Here is a 25,996-nt window from a genome sequence, read left to right as displayed (position 1 = left end):
ATCGATCTTAATCGATATCTGTAATATTCTCTTCATTTCTAAACTTTGACGTATCGCTGTGATTCCCCGAATTTCCGAATAATCCGATTTCCATGTAGATAATATATATATATATATATATATATATATATATATATATATATATATATATACGCAATTTTGTAAAATTTATAAAATCATTTTTTTAAAATCGTCTTACGAATATTAAAGGCTGCGTCCCACCATCAAATAATTTGATCAAACTGGTTTGAGCAAACTGAAAGTTACAGTTAGTGACGTCACATCCTGAGTGTTCATTGTGGATAATAATGAAAAATTTTAATTTTAAATAAAGTACAAACAAGTTAGACAACTCAATACAAAAAATTTGATCAAACTAGACTGATCGTGAGAGCACAGATTTTTAGAATTTCAAAAAAACTGCAATTGTGATGTCACTTTGACGTACTTCCGGAGTTTGCTCAAACTGATTAATCAAATTATTTGATGGTGAGACGCGGCCTTAAGAATTAACTAGATTTGTCATAGAATTGAATAAAACTCCCTTTTTCCCTAAGCTGGCTCCAAATTCCCTAGGTATAGGGAAAATTCCCTAGGTCTGGTAAACCTGCTCAACAACACTGTGAAGTAGTAATGTTTGCAGATCTTCTTGAATAGAGCTGGGATTACGGCGTCGGCGTCGGCTTCGTCCGCATATCGTAAATTATTGATGACCCCACTGTTAACAATATTATTCTTTCTTGTTTTTCAAAAATTGCATTTCTAAAAAATTCTTTCGGATTAAACGTTGAAAAGCAGGCACGACAAGAGGCGTCCCTGCTGTGTGATTCCAATAAAAATTTGCAATTATGCGAACGTCTCTTCCAACGAAGCCAATGTCTGTCTGGATGATTTTTATTTTATACGATTTTTATTGCAATTTATCAAAAAACTAATTAAACATAATGAAGAACCATTTTGTTTGACATTGGTTCGGATTTTTCGATTGTCCTCAATTATGAACAGATAAGATAAGATACGGTAATTAATTTACTTTTTGTCTAAATTATCTTATCTAATTTGTTGTAAAACAAACAATATTCTATTTCATCTAATATTTACATTAAACTAATTTAACAGTTTTGAGGTGATATTAGAGTATGATTTGAAATAACATTATCGTTAATACAGAAAATTTCTGGTATTATTATTGTTTTTCTTTGTAACGTACAGTAAAAAATGAAAGCGTTTATTCCAGAAGTTGGTTACTATTTTGAGTAAAACTAAAAATTAACCTAAGTTTGTCTTTGAATTTAAATTCAACGGAGACTCTCAGCTTTAAATAATATTCTACTGGTGTAACGTTAAATTTTTACTCTAGACTCTAGAGCAGAGGTGGGCAAATACTTTTAAGCGTGGGCCAAAACGAAATTTTCAAAATGGCTCCCGGGCGGGAGGACTATACTGCGTATATAGGGTGAGGCAGATAACTGGCCTATTAGAAATATCTCGAGAACTAAATGCAACAAAATCATAAAAATTGGAATAAACGGGTTTTGAAGGTTGATCTATTAAATGAAAATATTTTCATCTCTTTGCAACTTCCGGTTATACCGGAAGTTGCTTATAACTTCGTTTTTTTAAATGGGACACCCCGTATATTTTTACATTTTTGGATTCTCTTCGATGTCTTCTTTCTTAAAATATAAGGTTTTGTAATATTATACAGGGTATTTTAAAAGATAATTACGTTTTTTTATTAATTTCGTAGCAACATTCACACCCTGTAGAATTGTAGTAGTTTGACATCTAAAACTCTACTTACGTTCAAATGATTTTTAATATACTCTACTATTGTTAAGAATCATTAGTATAGCTAAATTTTTAATTTTAGTGTACAGGGTTGGTCGAAACTCGGAATGAGTATTTTCTGAGTTTTCTTAAATGGAACACCCTGTATTTTTGTATTGTAGTGAAATGATATTTTATAGTACTTTTTTATTTCCTAAGCATTCCCTATACCTAACTGCTTTAATTTGTGAGTTATTGGTGATTCAAACTAAACATTAATTGCAACAAAAAATACGTAAAATTTTATTAGGTTGGCCGTGAAAATACTCAATCCCAAATAATTTTTCCGAAATAAATACATATTAATCCAGACTGGTTCTTAAAATTACCAATAATGGTTTAGCTATCGAAATACCTTCTTAGTTAAGATTGTTGGTGCGATTAACAATTAAGCACAAATTAAAGCAGTTAGGTATAGGGAATGCTTAAGAAATAAAAAAGTACCATAAAATATCATTTCATTACAATACTAAAATACCATTGAAGAAAACTCAGAAAATACTCATACCGGGTTTCGACCAACCCTGTATACTAAAATTAAAAATTTAGCTATACTAATGATTCTTAACAATAGTAGAGTATATTAAAAATCATTTGAACGTAAGTAGAGTTTTAGATGTCAGACTACTACAATTCTACAGGGTGTGAATGTTGCTACGAAATTAATAAAAAAAACGTAATTATCTTTTAAAATACCCTGTATAATATTACAAAATCTTATATTTTAAGAAAGAAGACATCGAAGAGAATCCAAAAATGTAAAAATATACAGGGTGTCCCATTTAAAAAAACGAAGTTATAAGCAACTTCCGGTATAACCGGAAGTTGCAAAGAGATGAAAATATTTTCATTTAATAGATAATCCTTCAAAACCCCCTTATTCCAATTTTCATGATTCTGTTGCCTTTAGTTCTCGAGATATTTCTAATAGGCCAGTTATCTGCCTCACCCTGTGTATAATTTCAAGATTAAATTTTAAATTAGTTTTATCTATACTACGACTGATACATAATATATGTATTATACTTGTGGTGTTTGCAATATAATGCCATATAATAATCCCTTAGGGATTAATAATGCGGGATTAATAGCTATTAATCCCTCTGGCAATCACAAAATTCACCACGGAAACAAAATAATCAACCTCAAAAAGTGTCACTGTCAAACGAATAGTATATTTGACAGTTTGTGTTGAGATGGACGAAAATGAAGAATCTTTTAATTGTACACCACCAGAAATTGTAGAACTAGCTACAGCAACAGCATCTACCTTAATACCTGAAACATCGAAATCCATTTATAATAAAACGTACGCAACCTTCAACGAATGGCGTGTTCGAAGTCAACACAGGTAGCTGAAGGATATATTGATCAGTCTATGAGAAACAAGGCAACTACAGCAGATACTATCGCTAAAGAGATAAACAGTAATGTACCATCTTCTTGTTCTACAGCAATCGAGATCCCAAATATTTGTATTAAAAACTCTACTAAAGTTAATGATGATTCTCAACCAATTCAGTTTATTAATTGTACTATTACTAATTTTAATGTTTTTAACAAATAAAGTTGTTCATTAAAAATCTTAAATTAATTAATTTGTCGTAGATAAAGTAGAGTATACTACTCGCAATAATGGCTCTCATTCCCTCGGAATGTTACTCCCTCGCCGCTAACGCGGCTCGGTTCGTAAATATTCCTCGGGAATAATAGCCATCATTATTGACTCGTGGTATAATCTACTATTAATTTTATTCAATTTCTTTATCCGAAAGAGCTTTTTTTGCAATGTTGCATTGTTCAGAAAATAATAATGATACAGCAATTCTGTGTAAAGCACATGAAAGAAGAACACTTATATTTTGCAAGCATTTAAAAAAGTCTATAAAAAGTAATTTTTATCATTCCGATAATATTTTACTAAAGTAGAGTCATTTTGGCTTAAAAACAATTTGAAAAGCTTTGTTAATATTGACTGTAGAGTAAATCTACGTTGGGATTTCAAAAGCTGGTATTTTTACACGAATTTAAAAAAAACTTTTTGCCTAGGTTAATTGCGGTCAAAGTTAGCCACTTTTATTATTTAATTCACAGTTACTTCTATATATATATAAAATTCTCCTGTAACAGTGTTAGTTACCATACTCCTCCGAAACAGCTTGACCGATTTTTATGAAATTTTACACGTATATCCTGTAGGACTAAGAATAGGTGCTAATCTATTTTTCATGCCCATAAATTATAAGGGGGGTGGCCCCCTTGACATTTTTTTGATTTTTTTTGGACAAAATTGTCTACCTTAATTTTCTGTGGTGTAGAATTAAAAAATACATACAACCCTTAATTTTCACTCTTCTATTGCCAACCCCTATTTTTTAATAGCCATCTACATATTTTCATCTATAAAATTCTCCTGTCACACTGTTAGTTGCCATACTTCTCCGAGACCGCTTGACCGATTGTTATGAAATGATATATGTATATTCGGTAGGTCTTAGAATCGGTCGTAATCTATTTTTCATATCCCTGAGTGAGAAGGGGGGTTCCCACTAACATTTTGTAATGTTAGGTGGGGATATGTGTACATAACGTACTCTACAAGACTACGAGTACATACAAATTAAAAAAATTGTGATCAAAATCCATCAACAAACTCCGGAGATATTAATTGCAGCATATGTTTGAAGAAGTAATTTCATTTTTTTAGTGAAGGATTTTAATAATTATTCCACTCCACCGACCACGAATCGATTTCGTGAGGACGTAATTTTTAAAGCTTTATTAACCACTTTATTGAAGTTCAAAGTTTAGTCAAACTTTGCACATAAACTATATACCTTGAATTTCAAAATGGCGCTAGTTAGGTTGCTTAATTGTTATAAACAAAGTAGCTGTGAATTAAATAAAAAAGTGGCTAACTTTGACCCTGATTAACCTACGCGAAATGGATTTTTTTTTAAATTTGTGTAAAAATACCAGATTTTTAAATCTTAAAGTAGTTTTAGTCTAGAGTTAATATTAACAAAGTTATTCAAAATGTTTATAAGCCAAAAATGACCCTACTTTAGAAAAATATTTTCGGAATGATAAAAATTACTTTTTAATGATTTTTTTAAATGCGTTGAAAACATAACTATTCTTTTTTCACTCAGTTTCCACAGAATTGCTATATCATTATTATTTTCTGAACAATAACATTGCAAAAAAAGCTATTTGGGATAAACAAATTGAATAATATTTAAACTAATTGACGAATCGTCTTAAAACATTTTGTGCATTATATGGACTGTTTGACTCAACTTTTCATGCAATATGAAAGTCTTAAGGTCATTTTCGCAAAAGTTATAGCAATTTTTTTATTTTCGAAATTTTAATTTTATTTTGAAATTTCCGAAGCAACAAAGGATCGGACTAAAATTCAAAAACTGTCATTTTAAACCTTTGCTCATCTACTAAAAGAAGGACACTATAAATAACATATTTAATTTCCCTGTTTTTACCTGTAGCGATTTAAACGAAAACACTGCCATTTTTGACGCTTATTTGTTAATAACTAAAATTCTCGTCCGAACTGTGACGGACATTTTTGTATTTATAATTTATTAGGTAAATAGTACCCAATAAACCTATTTGCGACCTGGCTGCTCAAGTGTCTCGAACAGGTATATTTTTGCCTTATTTGCCTGGCGTACTAATAGGTATGTACCTACCTGTTTAAAACTACTACTTTTCTTGGATCCAATGTAGACCGGTGTTCTATTATTCAAAATAAGATACTTAACATTTCCAGAATTGAAACATAAATAATGAAGATTGTAATTCACGATTTTCGCAGTTCTCAAAATATTTTATCGTAGCACTATTTAACAACTGCTTTATTTTATGGGAAAAAACCGCAATTTCAATGACAAATACTTTATCTTTAACGTTTCGATTTCCACCTCATATTTTGAGAACAATTTTCGAGGTGGCACACAAACAAAAGCATTTATATAGTATTTTTAATTATTCCCATAAAATAAATTACCTTTGGTTCCCATAAAATAAAATGGAACTTTCACAGTGTTTGCTACATCGAACCAGCACAATCTGGTTATAAATACCTGCTTTTAACCACAATAAATATTTGTTTAGAAAATAAATTTATTTATCAAAGTTTTGTTAAATGTTCCCACAAGATTTACTTTTTATGACTTTAATCGTCTGAAATACAATAAAAATCTGTTCTTGATGATTTACTAACCTCTCAGTTTATATTGTCAACAAACAAATTGGCTATCAGTATCAGTAAACGTTTATTCCTCATAAATCACGCACGTTGTTGATACCACAAAAGATTTTGTCTACATTTTTCATTTCAACCTATGAGAATGAATCTGCCTTTCCATTCCTCTGGATGAATTAATTTCCCGTCGCGAACAGATTTCAAATTCCTGTGACTTGATCAAAGTAACAGAGTAAGGTCAAATGTCCCAATACATTTAAGAAGATTAATCTGTGATACAGACAACAAGTCTGTGATTTGGTCTCTAAAAACGAGACGAGCAAGCTGAATTTTTGAGACCAAAAAGATGTAAAAAGTATGCCACTCTTATCCCCGGGATTCCCCCTGAAATATCCCCTCGTAGGGGGGACGGAAAACATCGATTTACCAAGAGTGTGTAACCAAATATTTCAAGCAAGAAACATAGCTGTGATAATTCTAACCAAAAATGTTTTTCTACAACCACTTCATAACATGCTCATTATTCACTATTTTTGAATAGATAAAAACACGGATTACTTTACCTCGAAACAGGAAGAACAAGTGAATAGATCAAACAAAACAGAGTCGCAGGTTGCCTGAATGAAACAATATGGAAAAATATAAATATCAGAAAGGAAATGAAGGACAGAATCTACAAAATAATCTTCAGATCAATAATCACATACGCGGCAGAAACACGGCCTAATACATAGAGCTAAAAAATGCTATAAGCAGCAGAGGTAAAAAACCCTTCGAAAAATCGATGGTAAGACACTATGGGACAGAGCTAGAAGTACAGATTTACGACGGAGGTGCAAGGTGAACAAAATTAATAACTGGGTAAGTACTCTAGGCTAATTAGCAAAATACAAGAAAAAGTTATTTATCAGCAATTTTATTGCTGGAATCAAATCTTATGATTGTACATATTATTAATATAGGTATGCAAAGTCCGCAGATAGTGTGAGACTTTTTTATAAACAAAATGGCGCCCGAAAATGGTGTTTTTTTTTCGATGTTTGCTCTATAACTCCAATTCTACATAGAGACGTGTTTTCCCGATTTACTTCGACGAAAATTTTCCCCGGAAAATGCGGATTTTTCCAACAAAATCTTTAATTTTCAACTAAAATTTTAGATAAGTAATTTTTTATCAATAATTAAATAACTTGGTAATATAAAAGCCCTTTATCTACTCTATGTCATATTATGTATATAAGTTTTAGTTTGTGAAAACTGTCATTATAGATAGTAGTGCGTGAAGGGTTTAAAGTGTGCGTGAAGGAACACTGTATTTTAAATGGGATTTATTTTTCGCTCACTTTCAATCGGTTTTTGGCACACTTTCATATAATCAAATATACCCTTAATTTTCACGTTGTCATGGTGATGACAATATGAGCAATGACTTACAACAAAATTTTTGTCAGCTTTGTGGTTTGAAAGTACAGTTCGTCTAATATACTTACCGTTGCACGTTATCTACGTCAGAGATCTAAGTTGACATTGTTGCCCAATTACAAAAAATTCTTGAATTCATTTTAAATCAAATATATCACATAATTTTTGCGGAAGTGGATTATACAACAAAACAAATTAATATTCAATGTAAATAAATAAAAACATTAGAAATAGAAAACAAGAATTAAGTTAAAATCTTACGTTAAAGTAAATAATAAAAACAGTAAATATAATAAAACAAATACTTATAGTAAAGAATAAAAACAAATATGAAGTGTCATCACCGCAACTGTCAAATAATTGTTACCAATTTATGCCAAAATATCACCTTCGTTCGATTACAGTTACAGTGTGTTCCGAACAAATGCGCTTAATAAAAACGCTTTATAATCCATTTGTACAAATTAAATGAAACATAATATTATTGTGTATTTCTTTAAGTTAACATTAACAGAAATCTTCAAATATTAACGCGTATATAATAAAATATGTCTAGTGGCTGTAATTCCAGTGTACTCGGCAAAATGATTCTAAAAAAGAACACACCTACCGCCTAAATATTTCGTGTTGGGATCATGTGACGTCACGGGCTATGACGCGGATGACGTGCAACGGTAAGTATATTAGACGGAATATAGTTAGGATTTTTAAACTTCGAAGTTCTAAAAATTGTAGAATAGAAATGAATTCCAGTGACGAAGAGTTACAGTTTTTTTATTTGTTTATCGTAGATAAAATATTGTATGATACTGTGCGTGCAGTACTTTTTGCGAACTTAAGCGATGTATACCACTCGCTCCGTTGTCGCTCGTGCTCTAAAAACCGCGTGCGTTCGCAAAAAGCATACTTCACGAACTGTTTCATAAATAACTATTTCGTATAGATTATAATTCCAGAAGCCAATGGAAATTGAATAAACAGTTTAGCAACAATTGAATTGTTAATTAAAAATTTACGGTCGCTATAATAACCACAATAATTATGATACATAAGAATAACTATGAGCTTTGTATAAAAAAGACACTGTACCTATCTATTTAATGTACTTTACAGAATTGAAATTGGACTATTTAAGCGGTCTCAGGAATATTTTAAACTTATAAACAATTTTTTGGCTTATAAACAAATAGAATATCTCGGGAAATATTAAATTAAATTAAATCATGAAAACGGTATTAGAAAAAAAGCGGCAGGACGCTTATTCTAAAAGAAAAAACATTTAATTGTGATGAGTGGTTCCTGAGATACAACCGGTCAAAATTGACCGGCATTTACGGCAAAGATATAAACAATAGGATCATAATTTTCGAACCATCACCGTTTTATTTTTGTCCTCCTTCTCCACACGAATTTTCATATCTTCAAAATACTCATAACATAATATATTATTATAATAAATACCATCGATATCACGACTCAAAATTGGCACAAATAGCAAAATTCCCATCAAAAATTAGGTTGGAGAAAATGTAATCTCAAAGTTCAAAATCGGTATACGTTAAAAAAATGCATTTTCTCGGCTTCCCATGGAGCAATTTTCTTCATTCTCATTCTCTCATTTTTTGTTCCCAAGTAACTCGAGTAGAGCTATCTAACTAATGCATTGTGAAATGTCAAACTTTCTTTTGTTTTGTTATAATAGATTAAATTATTTATAAGAAAAGAAAACTACTTATTTTTTCCACTTGTAGACTTTTTTTTTGATAAACTTATTACAACTGTACCTTTTAATGTTAAAAACACAAATATTCTCATTTGAAAGCTATAATTATTTAAACAATATTTTATTAAACAAATTAAAAATTTTTGTTATAATAAATAAATTAATTTATTATAATTTATAACAAAACAAAAGCAAGTTTGACATTTAATAATGCGTTATTTAGATGTCTCTACTCGAGTTACTTGGGAACAAAAAAAGAATGAAGAAAATTGCTCTGTGGGAAACCGAGAAAATGCATTTTTTTAACGTATACCCATTTTGAACTTTGAGATTACATTTTCTCCAACCTAATTTTTGTTTGGAATTTTGCTATTTTTGGCAAATTTTACTCGTAATATCGATAGTTTTTATTATAATAATATATGTTACGAGTATTTTAAAGATATTAAAATTGGTGTGGAGAAAGGGGACCGAAATAAAAAGGTGATGGCTCGAAAACTATGATCCTATTGTTTATATCTTTGCCGTAAATGCCGGTCAATTTTGACCGGTTGTATCTCAGGAACCACTCATCACAATTAAATGTTTTTTCTTTTAAAAGAAGCGTCCGGCCGATTTTTTCCAATACCGTTTTCATAATTTAATTTAATTTAATATTTCCCGAGATATTCTATTTGATAAAAGCCAAAAAATTGTTTATAACTTTAAAATATTCCTGAGGCCTCTTAAATAGTCCAATTTCAATTCTGTAAGGTATATTAGATAGATACAGTATATTTTTATACAACAAGTATAGTTATTCTTATGTATCATAATTATTGTGGTTATTATAGCGACCGTAATTTTTTAATTAACAATTCAATTGTTACTAAACTGTTCATTCAATTTCTATCGGCTTCCGGAATTATAATCTATACGAAAAGGGCTTTTATATTACCAAATTATTTAATTATTGATAAACAATTACATATCTAAAATTTTAGTTAAAAATTAAAGATTTTGTTGGAAAAACCCGCAATTTCGGAGAAAATTTTCGTCGAAGTAAATCGGGAAAAACACGTCTCTTTATAGAATTTAATTACGGTGAATTTTTGTTTGGGTGTTTCTGGTGTAAAGTTAAAAATCTTTGGAGTTATAGAGCAAAAATTGGAAGAAACACGATTTTCGGGCGCCATTCTGTTTATAAAAAAAGTAGGTATAGTCGGTTCGCTAAACTCAGACGCAAATGGCTAAAGATTTTAGTTCGTAACTTTTTTGTTTTTTGCCAATTTTGACAAAATTTGCAAAATTACTAAATATTTAGTAATTATTAACTATTTAGTAATAATTTTTTGGCAATTTTATCAAATTGGCAAAATTACTAGCTTAAATCACTAGCCAGTTGAGTCTGACTTTAGCGAACGGACTATAGCACACTATCTGCGGAGTTTGCATACCTATATTACTAATATATACAATCATAAAGTCCGATTCCAGCAATAAAATTGCTGGTAAATAACTTTTCCAAAAATGGCCTATTCTGGGATAATCTGCCCAGACTAGTAGAGAAACAGAAAAGAAACAGAAGAGTAAAATGGAACTACCACATAAGCCGAATGACAACAAATAGAGTAGTCAGGACAGTGAGAGTCGGTTCCCCAATAGGAAGACAATCAGTGGGAAGACCACGAAAACGATGGAACGACAACTTACTAGAGGCACATTGAAAAAACAGACAGAGTTAGGTTTACGTAAAAACAAGAAGATTAGAATTTGATCATCCCTGCATCGCTCCTTTATTTCTTTACTAAGCTCCCAATAAGGGAGTGCCATTAGAACGAAAACATGCATTGTTTCGGAATAATTCTAACAAGCTTATATTTTTCTAAAACTTTTGTTAGTTTCTATACATGTTAAAGTAGAAAGTTCTACTCGCAAATTTGGTCGCTAATTGTTTATTAATTGTTTAAACAATAACAATTGTTTTGTATAAACAATTTTAAAAATAACATTGAATTCATCATTTTACTTTGATCAAATATATTTCTATTTTGTTTTTGGTTATGCTGAATCGGAATATGGCATTACAATTTGAAAATTCTTATACAGAAGCTCTTATACAGTATGTTTGCGTAGCTAGGAACCACATGGAAAACTTTTTTATTATCAATTTTACGAAAAAAAGTTATTCTTCATAAAATACTCTGGATAGTCAAAAATCTAAAACTCAACCACCAGATATCAAACTTGATCAATTTTATAAGAGTTATGTCAAAAATATGAATTTCTTTAAAGAGTAAAGTACCTTTATATTCCAGAATATCAAAAACTGCCATTATGAAAAGTTGTTTGAAATTAAAAACTATGTTTTAATATACAATTACATTATTCTAATCGAAATTTTTTTTTCAATTTTTTCTCAAATTATGGATACCCATCATCATTTTGTTACAATTATTTTAAGTATTTTATTATCAATTTTAAGAAAAAAAGTTATTCTTCATAAAATGCTCTACCTGGTCTAAAATCTATGATACAACCATCAGATATCAAACTTTTTCAGTTTTATACGAGGTATGTAAAAAATACGAATTTTTCTTAAGAGTCAAGTGCCTTTATTATTCACAATATTTTAATTAGAAGGTTGTAGTTGAACACTGAAACATATTTTTAATTCCAAACAACTTTTCTTTATAACAATTTTCGATATTGTGAAATATAAAGGTACTTTACTCTTGAGTGAAATTCATATTTTTTGACATACCTCGTATAAAATTAATAAAATTTTATATTTGATGGTTGCATCTTATATTATATACGATGCAGAGTATTTTATACAGAATAACTTTTTTTCGTAAAACTGATAATTAAAAAGTTATCTACCTATAGGTTCCAAGTTACGCAGACATACTGTATAAGAGTTAAAAAAAATTTTTTGGTGAACATTTATTATTCTTGAAGCTTATTATTAAATGTACTTTATATAAGTTTTACAGAAAAAAGTTTTGATCACTTTGTATAAACATTTTATTAGCTGGTAATTTTCGGTTTTTGTGATAGATTTTTTATCTTTCTTAATTTTCTCAAAAAGAAATAGTTTATTTCATTTCTGAAGTAAAATAACTTAGTGCATTTTAAAGACTATATTCTGAGCTTTAAAAAACACCTATAAAACTGTAATAGATCTGTTAAAAATAGAGTAATACCGTCTTAAAATGGTGTTAATTCTGTTAAACTATGAAGTTTTCAAAAATTACGTTTTTTGAGACATCGTATCATCTGAATTAAATTTTTGAGATTTTTTTTGAATGGAACATCGTTTAGTAAGATGATTGAAAGGTAAGTTGTGCAAAATTGAGAGTTTTATAAGAAAAATTGTATTAGTTACACATTATTAAATCGTTTTTAAACAAAATTCATGTAAGTCTCACTTTCAGCCCACACCGTACTTATGCCCATACATTTTGTTTCTTTTTATTATAACTCTAAGATAGCTTAATTATTCTTCTTTTATGTTTAATTTTAAAATTTCATTTAATTGATTAGTTAAAGAATTACATTAAAATAACTCAACCGTGCACTTCGCCGTACGCTAGTTTACAGTGCGCCAATGTTTGTGAGAAGGGTGACTTTAGCGTTATAAATAAAAAAATATAGAAGCTACAGATTAAATTTTTGAAAAATCTTTATATAAGGTTTTTTTTGTAAAATTTTCTGAATTTTTCAATGACCAAGTCAGTTTTTTTTTTAATTTATATTTTAGGAGTTATTTAAAAAAACATCTATTTTCACAGTTCATTTGCTTAATAAAAAATGAAGCACCCACTTCTCGAGTAGAATTTTTTGATATGTTGTTTATTAAACATTTCTTAATGAAATTACAGAAAGTTCTATCTTGTTTGATTTTTTTCCGAAGTGAAAATCTATATGCACTCCCCTACAAGTATTCTGAGCATGCCTCAGGTCGCAGTTGGGGTTTAAGACTTTTTCGGGTTTTTAACAATAATGTACCTATTTTTAGTATTTTAGGTAACTTCGTCCCTAGCATTTCCAACTATCGAATGTGAAAAATCGGGCAGATTCGATACCTTGCCCTCGCATTATAATACGTGATACATCTTGTGGCAAATTCTCGTTATTGTAGCTTGATTAGGAGAGCGGGAAATATGCCGTTTAAACCATCGAATATGAACATTTTTTCATTTGGTTGACTGCAAACTGACGAAAATGGTTATATTCGATACTTTTGTTTTGTATTATTTGTATAAATATAACTAACGGTATATTTGTACAGCGCTAAATGTCGAATGTGTCACATTCGTTAGTTTGTGTCGTAATTTATTCAACAGTTACTCAATTATAATCTGTAAACTGTCGAAAATGCTAAACTGCTGAGAAGAATAAAATGCACGTGTTTACAATTTGTGCGAATTTTGTTTCAGTATCGCTTCCAAGAAATTCTTGTGAGGCAGTTTATGATTTCATTTTAACGGATTTTCATTATTTGATTATACAGTTATTCGCTATTATACATTCGCTACTTTGAATCATCGGACCGAAACAAATCTTTGATTAATACAAAAAGCAAAGTAACGAATGTGATTTTTTGGAAAGACAAAAATGATAAGCATTTCAAATTTGTTATCAATCTAATAGTCCATTCTTTCACGGTTTTTGCTCTAAATTTTAAAGAACCGCTTGGATTGATATGAAATTTGGCATACGTATAGCTTACATGTCAAAGAAAAAAAGTGATATTGTGCCGATGTGTGCTTTTGCCCTGGGGTGACTTTCACCCCCTCTTGGGGGTGAAAAAATATATGTCCAAAATAAGCCCGGAAATGGGTAAACTGACTAATTTTAAGTAACTTTTGTTCTATAGAGCTTTTTCGCCAAGTGAACACTTTTCGAGATATTGGCGAGTGAATATGTTCATTTTTCAACAAAATAACCACATTTTTAGACGGTTTTTCGCAAATAACTCAAAAAGTAAGTATTTTGTCGAAAAAAACGTTCTTAGCAAAAATATAGCCTATAAAAAAGTAAAAAAAATGGTGTACGCGTTAGGTCTCTTAATCTCGTAGAACTAGAGTTATAGCCAATGAGAAATAGATTCATATTCACCAAATTTCAAATAGAATATTTCGACGTAAAATATCCAAAAAATTAAGCACTTTTTTAGAAAAACCCATTATAACTTTTTTAAAGTGTTTAAAAAAAGCTTTATTTCTGTTTTTACAAAAAGGTTTCTAGCTTTAAATTTAAGCAAGTTACGCTCAAAATAAAGTTGGTCCCTTTTGTTTTTGCAAAAAAAAATCGGGAAGACCACCCCCTAATTAGCAACTTAAATGAAATTAATCGTTACCGCCCCACAAATTATTTTACTTATGTTGTGTTTATATGATCTGCAAGTTTCATCGATTTAAAGTGCTTATTTTTGAAAAAATTTGGTTTCAAAGTAAAATTTTTAAAAATTTTAATTTTGAAAAATATGCTTTTTTTCAAAATAACTTAAAAACTGTTAGATATACCAAAAATCTCGAAAAACAAGAAACATGTCAGATTTGCTTTTCTGAATATCATGTATTTTTTTGTTTTTCTGTTAGACAAAAATTGATTGAGATTTGGTGTTTCTAAATTTGCATACATTCGTGATCAGTGACTCGTTCAACCCCTTTTAACTAGAGCCCTTTCAATAATAAGGACTTTGAACCGATGAAACTTACAGATCATATAAACAATATATACACGAGTCAAGAAACTTGTGAAGTCGTAACCATTAAGTTCATTTAAGATACTAATTAGGGGGTGATTTTCTCGATTTTTTTACCAACACCAAAAGGGACTAACTTTATTTTGAGCGTAACTTGTTTAATTTTGATGCTAGAATTTTTTTTTATAAAATAAAAATGAAGCTTTTTTTAAACACTTTAAATAAGTTGTAATGAGTTTTCCCCGAAATGTGCTTCATTTTTGGTTATTTCACGTTAAAGTATTCCATTTGGAATTTGACGAATATGAACCTATTTTTCATTAGCTATAACTCTGCTTCTACTAGGTGTAGAGAAGTGATATATACACCATTTTTTAAAATTTTTTACAGGCTATATTTTTGCTAAGAAGGTTTTTTCGACAAAATACTTACTATTTGAGTTATTTGCGAAAAACCGTCTAAAAGCGTGGTTATTTTGTTGAAAAAATGAACATATTCACTGCCAAATAACTCGAAAAGTATTGACTTAGTGAAAAAACTCTATAGAACAAAAGTTACTTAAAATTAGCCAGTTTATCGATTTCCTGACTTTTTTTGGACGAATATTTTTTCACCCCCAAGAGGGGATGAAAACCACCCCCAGGGCAAAAGCACATATCGGCACAATATCACTTTTTTTCTTTGACTTGTTAGCTATGTGTATGCCAAATTTCATGTCAATCCAAGCGGTTCTTTAAAATTTAGAGGTTTTGCAATATTTTATCGTTAAAGAACGGACTATAACAAGGATTAAACATTACATACAAAAAATATAAAAATTTTCCCATTTGTCAATACACTGATTTAGGAGTCTCCAAAAAATAGTTATTTTGCTGTCCTGAAAGGTACCACTTTTCACATTCGATAGTTGGAAATGGCAGGGACGACTTATACATAGCATTTAGTACGGTTATATGTATGTAGTTCTTTAGTGTGGGTGGCGTTAATACTAAGTTCCTTGAAAATAAATAAATGTCGCATTCAAAGTTATTTAGTGGTATCAAACAATGCATTGATCAGGTATGCATGCTGAATTGATACGTGTATAATTCGTTATTGTGTATTGTAAACGTCTAAAAGAATATTACTGCAACTATTGTTTTTTACATTCTAGGTACTTAATTATACACATAATTATATAATACTGATTTATCTGCAGCTATTTCTTATCACAACCTAATAAGCTCCAATCAATTGTTTAAAATCTTGAAAGTTGCTGATAGCATATTAAAAGTGTTTTGTTATTGTATTTACTATCTACTCGAGAGTTGGATACTATCCAAAGAAAAACAATTGCCTCTGTCCTATTTTTATGGTGTCCCCAGATTAATAAAAGTGTAAATGTGTATTTTGTTAATAAATCGCTTCCCGAGTCAGTGAAAATTATTCTGAAACAATAAAGTGTTGTTGGTTCGAAAGAAACTCAAGTGCTCGAATATTTTGTCACAATCTTTTGTTGCGTAAGTTTGGGCTTTCTTATTTTTAGTTTTTATTATTTTTGTCTCAAGGCTTGTCTGAGTCTGTGTGTAGTCAAATATTTGTAGTGAAATTGAATAGGAAATATATACGAGTACATAATATCTATTTGTACTTGTGTCAAAGGCAAAATTATAGTTATTGATTTGCAAAGTGTGTAGTTCAAGATGTACATTGATACTTCAGTCCTTATGCCTGTGCCGCGACAAATAAAAATGATGTAGTGTATTGGTCCGATAACTAAAAGTGTTTTTTAAGATATGTTTATCAAAAAACCAGACTATGACGACTGTAGCCATGGCCTACCTTAAGTTGCTACCACATCTGCTAATATATGAGGGCATAAAAATATTCGAATATGCTCAAGGACGAAATATGTCATAACTGTGGTTTCTGCATTTTTCTAAAAAAAAGTTTGACCTGCGCAAACCTTTAATGCTGTGGGCAAATTAGGAAAAAAACAAGGAAATGTTCTTAACAGCTATTTTATTGCTGGAATCGAATCTTAGGATTGCATATTTTAGTAATTTTGGTTTGTAAAGTCTGCAGAAAGTGTGCTATTTTATTTACTAACAAATTAGCGCTCTGAAATCTTGTTTTTTTTTTTCAATTATTGCTCTGTAACTCCGAATATTTTAACTTTAAACAAAAAACACTCGAATCAAAATTCGTCGTTGTTTAATTCTGCACAGAGATGTTTTTTCCGATTTTCCACGAATTTCTGAAATTTTCCTTGGAAAATCCATATACTTACCTGTGCCGAAACCCGAAACGGAAATCCGGGTTTTTCTTACGAAATTTTTTATTTTCAACTAACATTTTAGAGAAATAATTATGTATTATTAATTTAATAACTTAGTGACATGAAAGCTTTTTTGTACTAGATTCTATTTTCATAAAAAATGTATTTTACCGGCTTTCCATAGAGCGATTTTCTTTATTTTCTTCATTTTATCTATATATAATTAAAATATCTGGATAAACGATCAACTAGTTTATTACCATCAGCCAATTAATAAAAAATAGTAATGGTTTGACCCGGTTATCAGTTGGACTTTCCTCAACATAATATGTGACAACTAATTGTATTTTCAGAATAACACATTCAACAGAAAGTGTAGATATATCATATTTTATAGTCACCAAACAAAAGTGATAAGCGAAGAATCAAATAAGGTACAGTCTGTATTTCTGATAAAGAAATATTAACCCGGAAATTAAGCTACGGAACTAAATTTACTAATAGAAAAAAAAACAACAAAACGTTCTTAGCCCAATAAATGACCGTTTTGGAGTGTAATTTTCAGGGGCAACTTCGAATTGCATAAAAATTTGGATTTAGGTTCTACTTACCCTCCACTTCAAAGTTGAATTTGTGCCGTTGGTTGCTTTTACTTGGGGGGTGACAGTCACCCCTTCTCAGGGGGGGAGGTGAAAAACCTGTGTTTAAAATAAGCCCGGAAATCGATAAATTAACAGATTATGAGCAACTTTCGTTCTATAAAGTTTTTTAAGTAAATCAATACTTTTCGAGTTATTCACGATTGAAAATGTTGATTTTTCGACAAAAAAAAACTACGTTTTCAGACCGTTTTTCGCAAATAACTCAAAAAGTAAATATTTTATCGAAAAAAATATTCTTAGCAAAAGTGTAGCTTATAAAAAAACTAAAATGATAATGTATCAGTAAAGTACATAAATTGAGTAAAAGCAAAGTTGTAGCTCATGAAAAATACGTTACTATTCGTCTAATTCCAAATCGAATAATTCAACGCAAAATCACTGAAAATTTAAGCAATTTTCGGGAAAAGCTTAGTAACATTCTCTAAGTATCAAAAAAAAAGCTTTATATTTGTTTTTTGCAAAAGTTTCTAGCACCAAAAATAAACGAGTTACACTGAAAAAAAAGTTGGCTCCTTTTTTTGGTAAAAAACATTGTGAAAACCTCCCTCTATTTAGCACCCTAAATAGAATTAATCGTTACGGCTTTACCATTTATTTTAACTGTATGTGTATTGTTTATATGATCTCTAAGTTTGATTGGTTTGAAGTGCTTATTTTTGAAAAATTTGGTTTTATAGTAAAAAAAATTTTCTAAAAATTTTTGAAAAATTTCCTTTATTCAAAATAACTTAAAAAGTATTAGTGATAAGAAAAATCTAAAAGAGTAAAAAAATGTAGGTTTTGCTATTATTAATATGCTAGTTTCATTTTGTTTTTCCGCAAGACAAAAATTGGTTAAGATATGGCTGTTCAAAATTTGCATACACTCGTGATTAGTGACCTGTTCTAGTTTTTTCAACTATAATCCTTTCAAAAATAAGCACTTTAAACCGGTGAGACTGACAGATCATATAAAAAAATAGATAATTAAGTAAATTGTTTGTAAAGCGGTAGCGATTAATTTCATTTGGGGAGCTAAACACAGGGAGATTTTCATTTTTTTTACCAAAAAAAATAGGGCCAACTTTATTTTGAGCATAACTCGCTTATTTTTAATGCTATAAACTTTTATACACAATTCGAATAAATATTTCTATAAACACTTTAAAAAAGTTTATATGGGTTTTTCCCGAAAAGTGCTTAAATTTTCGGTGATTTCACCTTGAAATATTCGATTTGGAATTAGACGAATAAGAACGTATTTTCATGAGCTACAACTTTGTTTATAATCAATTGATAGACCTTACTGATACACCATTTTTTCGGTTTTTTATAAGCTACACTTTTGCTAAGGATATTTTTTTCGATCAAACATTTACATATTGAGTTATTTGCGAAAAACCGTCTGAAAACGTAGTTTTTTTGTATAAAAATAAACATTTTCAATCGCAAATAACTCGAAAAGTGTTGACTTACATAAAAAAACTCTATAGAACAAAAGTTACTTAGAATCAGTCAATTTATCCATTTCCTGTCTTATCTTGAACGTATGGTTTTTCACCCCCGAGAAGGGGTGACTGTCACCCCCCACGTAAAAGCAACCAACGGCACAATTTCAACTTTAAAGTGGAGGGTAAGTAGAACCTAAATCCAAATTTTCATGCAATTCGGAGTTGCCTCTGAAAATTACACGGTATCGCCGTATTTCCCGTTCATTTACTGGGCTATCTGCAGCAATACGAACTTCACAAAATACTGGTACATAGCCATATACTTTATATCTATATTACAGTCAAAAGTTCAAAAGTCAATAAGCAGTCTCTTTCCGTTATAACTAGTTTACCCTAGGTTTGATCAAAACCCTTGAGCAAACCCAGAAATAAATTCCATTTTCAGCCTTTGACTGACGTATTTTTAGTCAAACCTAAAAGTTCCTAACTTTTCAGTCAAAATAGTAAAAAACTTTTTTTGTAGTATGTAGTTTTTAATTAAAGTACCTATTTAATTAAAAATTAAATTAAAAATCCAATTGGCTTATATGTAATAGTTGTTCAGAATAGTTATTTTCCAAACTAGTGCGGAAAGTGATACTTTCCCTCACGAGACTGCCGTTGACCGAGAGTTCGGGCCAGCAGTCGAGTGCGGGGAAGACACTTTCCGCATGAGTTAGGAACAATATTTTTTCTAGGGCCGTACGTTTGAAAAAAAGCCACAAAAAATAGAGTCATATCAATTTTTATTTAGCAGTGAAAATACACAAATTAATTATTTGACAAGGTTGTCAAAACGACGGATAAACTGCAAAACCTCGTAAGTCAGTTTTATGTAACTTTAGAGGAGAGACGAAACACATTTTGGCTTCTTTATGTAGGATTCAATTTATTCGTTTTTTGTGTGTAGGGTTCTTTTTAGGTAACGATTCCATTACCATTAAGTAAAATTCAGTAATATTGTTTATCGCCAACCGTCACTAACGGCATTCATTATTGTACTCATTTGCCCTCATTTGCGGCAGTAAAGTAACACTTTATTTTACTGAAAGGAGAATTTTACTTTACTTGCCGCGATTAATCAAATTAACCGAGATTGAAGGTAAGTGGTCGACAGCAGTAATCGAATGGCGAGTATTTGAGTGAACTTAAAATTTATTTACTTTAATTATTAAAAATATTGTACACAATTGGCGATATTATCAATTAAATTTATGTCAAAAAGGAAAATTCTGTAGTATATTGTAATTATATTCATATAAAATAAATTAAAACTTTACCGATTTAGCAATTATTCAATATTGAAAACTATCGAATAAAAATCGAAAGCGGCCTTGCAAAAGTTATCTGTCATCACCGTCATGAAATTATTATGACGTCTAGAATTTAAAAAGTTTTTAAATTGTAAATTGTACGTAAGTGTTAAAACCAATATCAAATTGTTGTCGATAAAATTTTGTATGCACCACGTCAGTAAAGACTCTTTATCGAACTCGTCTGTTATTCGCCTCGCTCGCTAGGCTCGCTCGGCTCATAATATCAGACTCGTTCCATAAAGAGTAACATTACTGACTTTTGTCAAAGAGCGACTTACGAGGTTTTGTTACTTAAAATCCTAAACTATCATTAAACTTGCGAGGTTTTGTCTAATAAAAATGCAACTTACGAGGTTTTGTAACTTAAAATCTTACTTATGAGGTTTCTGTAGATGTCGCTAGTACCATTAAATTTAAAGATTAAAAAGTATAAACCAACAAAGTATAAAAGTAATAATGGACCAAAAATTGACTTACGAGGTTTTGCAGTTTAACCGTCGAAAACCAAACGTTCAATTTAATGGGTTATCACGACGACCATATTGGTTTCCATGACGACGATTCAAAACCATTGTAATAATTGTCTACTGATTTGACTTTTAAATATTATGTCAAAATAATTTTATTTCATCGAATTATTTCTTAATTTCATTAAAACATTAACACAATTAGACAAGGTGAAACCGGCGGGTTCGTTGGAAGAAATATTCCCATGAGATTTTTTTGCATAATCATATTCGTGAGACATCCCAGAATAAGGTTCAAGAAGTCGCCCACGTGAAAAGTGGTCCAAATTTTTTTTCCAATTTTTTTAATCAAATTGCAAAAATAAATATTTTTGCCCGGACACATTTTTTTAGATTTTTTGGACCATTCTGGACAAAAAAGGTCTCTTATAATTTTTCTCTAAAGTTGATTGTTTTCGAGTTATAAGCAATTTAAAATTGAAAAAACGAAAAATTGAAAAAAACGAAATTTTCAAGGCTTAATAACTCGGTTAAAAGTTATTATTATGAAAGTCAGAAAGTGATCAAATAAATGTTTAAAGCCCGCCCTACAAGATCCTGAAGAAGTTTTTGATATTATTTTATCACTAAGCTGTTATTTTTAAGTAAAAATAATGAGTGCCATGCACGTATTAGGCGGCCGGCAATGATGAGTGCGAGAGAGATGCCATTCCGGCAGTCTATGGTGCATCTTACTCGCACTCACATTTACAGCCGCGTCAATACGATCTTACGGCTCATTATTAATAATTAAAAATAACAGCTTAGTACTCGTAATAAATTAATGACACAAATGTCTTCAGGATCATGTAGTGGAGGCTTTAATATTTGATTTGGTCACTTTCTGAATTTCATAATAATAATTTTTAACCGAGTTATTCAGCCTTAAAAATCGCCATTTTTCGTTTTTTTTCAATTTTAAATTGCTTATAACTCAAAAACGAGCAACTTAAGAGAAAAATTATAAGAGACCTTTTTTGTCCAAAATGGTCCAAAAACCTAAAAAAATGTGTCTGGGCCGAAAATATTTATTTTTGCAATTTGATCAAAAAAAATAAAAAAAAATTTGGACCACTTTTCACGTGGGCTACTTCTTGAACCTTATTCTGGGATGTCTCACGAATATGATTATGCAAAAAAATCTCATGGGAATATTTTTTCCAACGAATTCTCCGTTTTCGTCATGTCTAAATAAGATACATATTTGAAATAAATTAATAAATAATATCTAAATATTAGTTTATTGCATGTATTATAGTATATTTATCGGAGATTTCTCAGATAATATTTTAAGAAAATATAAATCCAATTCACCTAGTTCGAAAATGCTGCCTAAAGCTCCTTGAAGATGGCGTTTTGTAATTAGATTTTTAAACACCTTTAGAACGCTTCTATTTAGAAAAACGAAAACGGGTACGCATATTTATCTTCCAAAGATAAATCTATTCCATCAATTGCGAATTTATAGTACCGATCATAAGCGTCCGTTTTGGGTATAGCAACGGTTATTTTATCGCATAACTGTATGTCTTTAACTTTTAAGCATTTTTGAGACTGGGTTATTAAATTGTGAAGTAATCTAGTACACCGTTTTCTATTAAAATCAAATACAAAATTTTTCGTTTTATAAATTGAAAAAATTAAAAAAAATATATAAAAAGTGTATTTTACCGACTAAAAGCAGGAGTAACTTTTAGTACTATAATACCTCATAATTTAATAATTTAGTGTCAAAAATGCTTATAACTTAAAGACCAAATAATTATACGATAAAATAACCGTTGATCTACCGAAAACAGACACATATGACCAGTACTAAATAAAAATTCGCAATTAATGAAATCGATTCATCTCTGAAAGATTCATACACATACCTATTGTGGTTTTTTCTAAATAGTATTTTTTAACCTTTTTTGAAATTAAAAAAACGCAAAATTTTTAAATTGATTTTTCTAGATATTCTACCGACTTAAAGTAAGAGTACTTTTAGTACTAGAAGACATCACAATTTAATAATTCAGTGTCAAAAAATGCTTAAAAGTTCAAGATAAAAAAGATATGCGATAAAATAATAACCATTGCTCTGTCCAAAACGGACGCCTATGCCCGGTACTAGAAACTCGTAATTGATGGAATAGATTTATCTTTGGTAGATAAATAGGCGTACCAGTTTTCTTTTTTTTTTTTTTAATAGAAGCGTTCTGGAGATATTTAAAAATATAGTTACAAGACTCCATCTGAAAGAGCTCTAGCTCTCTTAGGAAGCATTTTCGGACTAAACTAATTGGGTTAAATTGTATTAAAATTATCTTAGGAGTTTCTGAACACACTGTATACGTAACCGAAGTAATCAATAATTTTCTTATATTGCCATTAAATAATAATTAATTATTGTCAAGAAAATAGAAAAGTAGTAATATTTAAAATGCTTACTGTTATACCATATTTTGATGAGTGCTTCGAGCAATTATATCTTTTTATGAACCTAAAGCTAAAGCTCAACTGTGGACGTGTTATAATTAACATGGCCGTGAAAAACTAATTTCAACTTTTTTTCAGTAATTTTGTTTGGACGTGACACTTCATAATGCCTTGCCTACTATTTTCCAGTGGCGTGCTGGCCATATAAATGAATCGGTGCAATCACCGAGAGGCCGCAGCCTCTTGAGGCCGGTCAAATATTTTCACAAAATTTTTTAGATGTAATAAAAAAAATATTTTTTTTAATTTCTAATCGGATGTTAATTTTGCTAATAATATAATTAAAACATTAAAAAAAATTTAATTTTTTTTTAATTGTGAAATACAGCTTAAGTAATGAATAAGACTCTATAGTCTATATGCATAAATAGATTGCTACAGATAATATTATTTATTTTCATACATACAAGTATATTTATGAATTTCCTTCAAACATGTATGTACTCTGCAGAATAAAAAATGGAAAAACGTCTTGCTCACTTTTGACCGAATTATTGGAAGTATCGAAAAACGATTTGATCAAGACAAATCAAACCGTTTTATGATGATCTAAGCACTCTACATCCTAGAAATTTTGATGCAATAAAAATTGGTATACTTACTGAAAAATTAAGAAATTTTTATCCTACCATATCTGCGACTGCAATTAGAGAAGAACTCGTGGATTCTTCTGATAAATGTATTGTATTAAAAATAGGATTTTGCAAAATACATACTGAGATTATAGAATATCGAGTTAATGATGAATATGTTCAGTCTACAGAAAATATGAAAAATGATAATATGATATTATTAATCTAAGTGATAATGAACATGAAGTAACAAATGACAATGTTGATATCGTGAAAACTTCACCTCCGTGTGGTACTAAAAAGTGTAAAGATTGTGTAGCTTGCTGTTACGCTGTTTTGTAAAAGTACAACTTATATCAGTGTGCTGTGTGCTTATCAAAATTTAAATAGTATAATATAAAGCATTTATTAACTCTTTCAGTGACACCAGTATCTTGCAAAAAAAGCTTTTCAACATTGAAATGCATAAAAAATCGGTTAAGAAGTACTTACTTTAACACAAGATCACTTTTATGCTAATGGCTATAGAAAAAGAAGCTTTGTCTGAGCTTAAAAATGATGGAATAATCGACGTATTTGCTCAACAATCGAACAATCTACTTTAATGCGGAAATTATTGATCAAGAGTTAAGTAATTATTTTATAAAATAATCGCAAAAGGATATTTAGATTATTGCGTTGCATTAACATTTTAATAGTTATTTATGATATGTGTTAAAAGTACACGTTTTAGGCACGTATGTGAAGTGGCGGATCTAGGGGAGGGCGATGGGGTAGTTGCTCCCCCTCTCAAACCAAGTTATATATAAAGATTATAAAAACATTCAATTATTCATTTATTTTTCATAGAAATTTAGCCAATCGGCCCCCTCTCTTGACGATGCTGGATCACTGCGCATGTGAAAGTTTGCAGAATGAGCGAAGCGAATTCTGCAATTCACATGAGTGCCTTAAAAATGGAAAAATATTTTTTCTACAAACGTCTTATATATCAACAATTATAATTTATTCATTACAGGGCAATATCTACAAAAACTTTTACTTGAACTTGACTGACATTCCATTTTTATATTGTCCTTGACATTACATCAAAACCGCCTATACTGTCAATACGTAAATCATAACAACTATAGAATAACATCTTACTTTTATTGTTGTATATTCTAACAAATTTTAATAGTTTTTTTCTACAAACGTGTTAAAAATGCAATAATACAGTTTAAATTAAATTTAAAAAACCTTTTAAACCACCTTTTTCAAATTGTGCAAGTTTTACTATTAATATTAATGTTAATAAATGAAATATAAATATTTTGACGTTTCAAAATCTGACATTTCTCTTTTTTAACTGCAGTGCCTTAAAATTTTTTTAAAGCACTAGTGCCTTAAAGTAGCATTTTTAACGCTCGTATGGAGTGCTAAAAATTGCATTTTTAACACGTTTGTAGAAAAATATTTTTAAATTAAAGTATTTGCACTCTACTTGCATTTGTACTCTCTTGTATAATTAATTTACTAAAATTGAGCTTAATACATAATTGAAAAATTCTCAAAATTTTATTTTACTTTTATCTTAATTACATCAAATTCATATTATATTTATTCAGGAAATTATGGTTTCTGCGTTACTGCATACAATATTGTCATGCATGTCATTTATTATTTGTAAGATTATTATTCTTAAATGAAAAAATATGGCAAATTAAAAAAATCATTGAATTCGAAGTTTTATGTTTGTATCAAAAATAATTTATATTTTTGTTTTTGTTTTTTGTTTTTTTAAATAACGAATAAAACATCCTGATAATAGAAGGTAAAATGAGGATGGGAGGCCGCTTTTC

The 25,996-nt window shown here is 29.8% G+C and overlaps 1 protein-coding gene across 3 annotated transcripts in view; it reads left to right on the top strand.

Annotated features, from left to right (window-relative positions):
• The window catches only part of LOC114326014 (chloride channel protein 2), a 251,418-nt gene that overhangs the window by 44,146 nt on the left and 181,276 nt on the right, over positions 1–25,996 (top strand). Inside the window, exon 1 of one of the 3 annotated variants that reach the window (XM_050647861.1) lies at positions 16,191–16,391. The exons of the other annotated variants lie outside the window; for them this stretch is intronic. The gene's annotated coding sequence lies outside the window, so the exon portion shown is untranslated. Of the gene's footprint in view, positions 1–16,190; positions 16,392–25,996 lie in introns of those variants that run through there. 3 annotated transcript variants of the gene reach the window in all.

Source organism: Diabrotica virgifera, chromosome 3 (genome assembly GCF_917563875.1).
Source record: "Diabrotica virgifera virgifera chromosome 3, PGI_DIABVI_V3a".
Classification (NCBI taxonomy): domain Eukaryota; kingdom Metazoa; phylum Arthropoda; class Insecta; order Coleoptera; family Chrysomelidae; genus Diabrotica; species Diabrotica virgifera.
The sequence above is the reverse complement of the archived record's forward strand: the minus strand, read 5'-3'. Positions and strand labels throughout refer to the sequence as shown.